Here is a 6,932-nt window from a genome sequence, read left to right as displayed (position 1 = left end):
AAATTTTATCAAAATAGGTGGAGCGGTTTTCAACGTGTCGAGGTAACAGATAGACATATATCGCTTATGCCATGCAACTCCAGGGACACACAGTTTCATTTCGATTCGGACACCATGAACAGGGAAGGTGGTAATGCGGTTTGCCATTATTCGACCCAACAAGAGCTTAGTCCAAAAGCAGACCGTACAATTACAATAAGATTGTGTATTTTGGTCACTGCCAAATTAAGGGTATGTTAAACCACTGCTTAAATGCCTTAAATAAACAGCTAAGATTTCACAGGAATTGGCAATAACTCAGTCACATGGGACAAAATGTAGGTACACTAGGTACTACTTACTGCAGGAGCTAAATGGCATCTCGTTCGATTTCCCGCAATCCGATCGGTCGGGCCGAGCAGGCTGCGGTCGCGCGGTACAAAACACCGCGAAATTGTGCGTGCCTCCAACGTATTGCGCACACTAATAAATTAACGTTATATTTATTTACTTTTGAAGCGTTGAAGCGATGGTAACTGAGCGGCCATGCGAACTACTTTTGAACCGGACTGTGATAGTCAGTATTTAATTGCATTGGCGGTGTGCTGTACCACGTTACAACAATATTTTTAAGTCATCATCATCATCATCATCAAGCAGGGTAACTTTTGCGTTTGTGTATCAAAGCTAAATCAGAATAATTTGAAGATATGTAATAGGTTTTGTTTTAGTTAAATAATTGTAGTTCTAACTTTTAATGACATTCTATAAAAATGTGTCTTGTGTTTAAACTATAGGCACTATATATGTACATATATAATATATTTATGTGGGACTTTTACAGGCAAACGGCGGCATTCGCTGCAAGTAAACAAGGACCTTTACATATTACAGGTGTTGCATATTGGATATAGGAATGACTGCCCAGTTTATATTTACATTTTACATAAAACTATGGACTCCGAAACTTAAATGATTTCTGTTTCTAGTGTTAAGAAAAAACCCCGTATATAACGTTTTTTGTTATCTAAAGGCAATCGAGCTTCCAGTAGTCAGCAGGCAGTCAAAGTCAAAGGCAGTCCAGCTTATTGTCTGACAGACCGACCCTGCAGGTACAGAATCCTTAAAATCAAGCACTGGCGAAAATAATTAACATGATACAATTTCGTTAACCTAGTAACGCAATCATTATTTATGAGACCTATAAAAATAGCCAAGGGAAGGAAATAAACGATACATTAACTAGGCTTGAGTGAATATCGACATAAACCTAGCACTATATTGCCTCATACCGGCCTTCCATTAGTCAGGCTAGCATTAGGTTAAAAAACAGGAAGAACAAATGGACCATTAATGATAGAACGTTATTAAACGTAAAGAGGTTCGTTTTACGCGCTATTTACACGGTTAATTAATTATCGCGAACAAAACACAATTAAGCGATATCACGAATACTTGAGTAGGCTTGGTAATTTCTTGCCACATGCGAGATGTACGGGGTAAGGTGTACAAGACGATTACCTAAGCCAGCATCGAAGTAGGATATGCATATTTTCATGTGAAACAAACAGGATGACATTTACTACTATCATATCTAAAAATTTCGATTCTAATAAGTCTTCATTATATTTTTTCAAACCATCTTACACACCCCGGAAGTCAAGATGATCCCTATGGTACTTTTCCATAAAATTCAACACGTCGCTCGTCGGACGCTCAAAATTGCAAATGAACGGAAGCAAGACAACATGAGAGGTTTCGTTTTGCTAAGGAATTCAACTAGATAGCGTCAGCTGTTTTCGTGCAATCAAAAAGGAACATCTTCCTCTTGGGATCAACTTGTACACCTCTCCCCTAACTATGCAAGTATTCGGCTCACTCCTTAGAGACATTGACGTGTAACGAGGTTACCGATACAAATTATGTAAATTGTGTTATTATAGGCACGCGTAAATTATCATATTCTCCAATAATGAACAAACAATCATAATCAAAGCATAAATATTTAAGTATTGATAATTTGTAAAGCTTAAACGACATGGGAACTACTTATAGTGTAAGTCAACGTCAATATCAAATGAGTAACATTGACGACAAGTTTATTAAAATGTAAACGGCACTCCTTAACGGTCTAAAACTGATTAGATACTTTCATTGTCTCTATGCTGCGTATGTAATATTGAGAAATTACATTTTTAATCACGTATAAATCACTTAGATAACTGTGTGCGTATTATGCACTAATGCATATGGCCCGTCAACAACAAAACAAATAGGCGGGTGCAATTATCTTAGCTAACACCCTAATACTCACCGTTCGTTACCTAATGTGAAAGCCAGCGCACTTAACTCCCTCATGCATAGTAAGAAGTCCCGCTCGCAGCATTAATAGCTCGCGTTTTTGCGCCAACACTATGATTAGTTCTTGTAAAACGGTTGTTTCTTGCTATTACTCGAGCATTTTGCAAAGCGCCTCACTATTGAAGACTAGATGATCGTATAAACACAATGCGTGCTCCGAACATACGCTTCTTGTGTTCCAGCGCGCTACGTAGACGCATCTATTTCATTGAACACAACCAGAATCAGTTTCCACATCATTATCTGCGCCCGACACACGATACGAATACTATTATTAATAAACTGGTGCATTTAATAAGGAAATAATATGGAAATTTATGCAACATTCCCGTAATTAACGTGTTGCAAATGAATTGCTATGGATTGGATATGGCGCGCGCCGCTATTCGCCGTTTTCTGTATTGTAGCATACTCACTTATTAACTTTTAATCCGTCAAAATACCTACTGACGTACTACACATACAGACCTATAGGATTTTAGAGATTTCTGTATTTCTTAATAATAGGTCGAGCTTGCAAAATATCTCCATTCCAACAAGCAATACGTACGTATAGCTTGTTGGAATGGAGATATACAGTGTGGAAAGATATGTCGGGCCCTGGAGAGAAACTACCTTAAATCCTTAAGTTGGGTCATTTTACTAAAGGAGACATACCTTTATTTTTAAAAAGAAACAAAATTGCATTTAAAGATTTTTTAAATTCTCGTCCGGGAATCGAATAGAATAAAACTTCCAAAAAATAAACACTCGCTATTTTTTTCTACTAGATAATGCAGTTAATGTTAATGATAACATTTCTCCAAGAAACATTAGGTCTTACCCTCGTCTGTCGTACAAAATATCCATAAAATCGAATATTGAGTACTCAAGAATATTTTTAGACAAGCAAAATTGAAGAAAAAAAGAAAAATGTTAAAATGCAGTTTTATTTCTTTTTAAAAATAAAGGAATGTCTCCTTTAAGTAAAATGAGCCAACTTAAGGATTTAATGTAGTTTCCCTCCAGGGCCCGACTTATTTTTCCACCCTGTATAGACATGTACGTATATTAAAATGACAACACGACAGGCGATACGAAGATAAGTGTCATAAATATTTAATTAGGGTTCCGTACCCAAAGGGTAAAACGGGACCCTATCACTAAGACTCTGCTGTCCGTCCGTCCGTCCGTCTGTCACCAGGCTGTAACTCACGAACCGTGATAGCTAGACAGTTGAAATTTTCACAGATGATGTATTTCTGTTGCCGCTATAACAACAAATACTAAAAACAGAATAAAATAAAGATTTAAGTGGGGCTCCCATACAACAAACGTGATTTTTGACCGAAGTTAAGTAACGTCGGGCGGAGTCAGTACCTGGATGGGTGACCTTTTTTTTGCCTTTTTTGCATTATGGTACGGAACCCTTCGTGCGCGAGTCCGACTCGCACTTGTCCGGTTTTTTTTCTTACAGATATGCTTTAGCTACAATCATTATGAAAATTGTAAAAACTGAAAGCAAATCCATTTTTATAACTGCCAAATTGTTAGCATTTTCACACAAAAGCCATGAAAAATAAACAGTGAACACACCGTGCACATTAACAATTCTATTCAAAGTCGGTAAAATAAGAATATTCGCAGCGTTACAATATAATTGATAACCTTTCTCATTCGCTCAATTATATTAAGTGGAGTGAATGTTAGCTGTTTCCCGCTTTGGAACAATAATGATAATCAGATGGCAGCGTCTCTGAGAACAATGACAGCGTGCTCTTGCTGAGGTGCCCATGCTTCAGCGGCAGCGGGACAGACTGCCTGACATACATACATACATACATATAATCACACCTATTTCCCTCAGCACACGGAGGATTGGAAAGGGAGAGGGGAGGCCTTTGTCCAGCAGTGGGACACACAATAAACTAATAAAAAAAAATCCCGGAGGGGTAGGAAGACTGCCTGACTTTACACAAAAGCTGTACGCTTCGTCAAGGTCTAAGATCTATGTGACTAATTTAGTAATCATAAGTATACATAATTACGCCGTTATATTACCTATCATTATATTAATGTTGAGTAATTAAATTGATCGCATCGATATCTTGGACCTTGACTAAACAGATATTCGCATGCTACATGATAAAAACATTAATTGCAGCATTAGGCATTTTTTTTAGATAATACAATTACCTGCAGTACAAATTTTCGGCCATGTATAACTAATTGAATATGCATTGTTAATTGCATGAGTAGTTAAGAGTCATTATCGTAAAACCACCCAACTATAGTACCTAATACAATGAAATTATGTATAATTACGGCATAATTAATGGTTTTTTTTTTATCGACTGTAATTATTTTTTGTCAACACTTACCACCCCTACCCCCTCTCCGTTACCCTCCGTACGAAGTTTTTCTCAGTTTTAAAGAAAACCGCTCAAAATACAGAATAACTGTGTAGGAACGAAGTGATCCTTAATAAATTTACTATTAATCTTTTTAACTTTTCCGTCGCTGTTATAAACCAGTTGTCTCTGTATGAAACGGATCGTGAACAAATAGGTTAATCCCACTACTAAGTTGTTTTTTTACACCTGTTTCCAATAGTTACAAAGAAGAAAAATAATCCCAGTTGTTAGCACAAAAATATTTTAATTTTCAATAATTTACTGTTTTACGGTCCCTCATAAGTTTTTAAGTCATAAGATGAAATGTTACTAACTGACCGCCGGCGCCGTTAGACATGTCCGCAAACCACCTGAATCGCAGTTAACGCAAACTTTTAGCCGACTTCTCACGTAGCCGTTACTGTTAGCCTAACAGGCATTAAGCGGTGCACTCATAATACTTAAAAATTAAAAGTTACTGTCGTATTTATGAAACGTGTGAGAATGTTTAATTAAATAAGCGGTTTAAACGGAACTGGGTACATATTTCCAATGAAAGTGACGACACGCATGCGTTGCGTAATCATAATGAGATGCTCGAACAGGAAGATTATGTAAATGAAGTTTCCGAGTCAATTAGCCTGTAAATATAATTTATACGGGTACTTTAGGTGTCCGCAGGTAATCGAATGATCGATGGCTCCAGTTGCAAATGGTAATCCGACCTAAGTAACTAAATAAGCTCTTATGAAAGCAAAAGACGCGATAACGCGATTAGCTACCACTAACTACACATCTGCGTGTGCGTGTCGCACACTAGTTGCGAAACAGTCATCTATACAAAAGGTGTCACTTCAGGCTCTCGGTGTAAGAGCAAGCCAAGACTTCAAACTTAATAATATTACTACTTAACCTGTCTGTATCTATAATAATGATGTATTCCTGACCTATAAAATAACGGCAACACGCTTGCCACGCCGAGAGCTGGACATCGTAAAATTTTCATAACCCTAGGCTGCAGAATCTCCCAATGAATTAACGCAAGTCCATGTAAACATTTGTAGGTACATACAAGTAAATGTACATACTTGAATAACTTAATCCTCCATTCTTCAACGCGCCAGGTCGTGCAGACAAATAGCAGCTTGTCATCGGTTTGCCTCCTGATCAATTTGTTTAAACAGGCCATTGACTACAAAATTGAAGAAAAAGAGTGATTCACCAAATCCGATTTAAAAATACTAAACAAATGACATTTATCTCAGTTTCAACTTGGGCAAAAATGCTTTCGTATTATGTCTGCCCGGCTGTTACCCTCTACATGTCTCTATTCTCAACAGATTCTCGTGATAGTATTTTGTACACATCTTCGATAATTACATGGATTTTTTACGATGTTTTTATTCTTAATTGCAGACATTACCTAATTCACAAAGGTTTAAAAAATGGATGGATGGTATGCAACCAAGAAGACCCAGTCTACCGCCGATGTCACAGGATCTCCATCAGGCCAAAGACCGCAACAAGGGGAGAAGCTTCTATATTACGCTGAAGCTACGATCTTCAGCAATAAAGGACTATACTATATACAGTAAAACACTTCGTGGCTCATTAAGTTAAGAGATCCATATTTTATATAAGAATAGCAGGAAGCAGAAGCATGGAATAATTGGAACACGAGCAAGTTATTAACCCAAGATCTTTGACTCATTCGCAGGCTAACGCAGTCCTTACCTCATTCTCCATAGACAAAAGACAGCAAAACATACAATAATTAGTTTCGCGATCATTACTCTTTGGAAATTCGTTAGTCTGAGGTAGCATGCCCGGGCGTCATGTGCGCGCTCATTAATGAGTTGTGTTACAGCAAAAAATATGTTCATCTACACAATATCAAGCGGAAACCTTCGCAAGCTCTTACACATTGTATGCGTTTCCTTGAAACTGAAGCTTTAGCTACGTTGAATAAAGTCTTATTTACGGCGACCCAACTTGATGAGATATTCAATTTTGACGGGTATTCCAGGGTGTGTAGGCATCCGGCGCATGACTCGTCGCTCCGCGATCAATTATTAATAAAAAGCAGCCCGCTCCATTGAAAGGGCGATTAGCTCAATATTTATATGGAATATTCGGTATCAAGGGCGCATTGTGGTGATAATTCGGTGCGTCGTGACGCGGCGCGTTTGGCCACAGACCAAATGCTTCGCGGTAGAGTAG

Source organism: Cydia fagiglandana, chromosome Z, assembly GCF_963556715.1.
Source record: "Cydia fagiglandana chromosome Z, ilCydFagi1.1, whole genome shotgun sequence".
NCBI lineage: Eukaryota > Metazoa > Arthropoda > Insecta > Lepidoptera > Tortricidae > Cydia > Cydia fagiglandana.
This window is presented reverse-complemented; position numbering follows the sequence as displayed.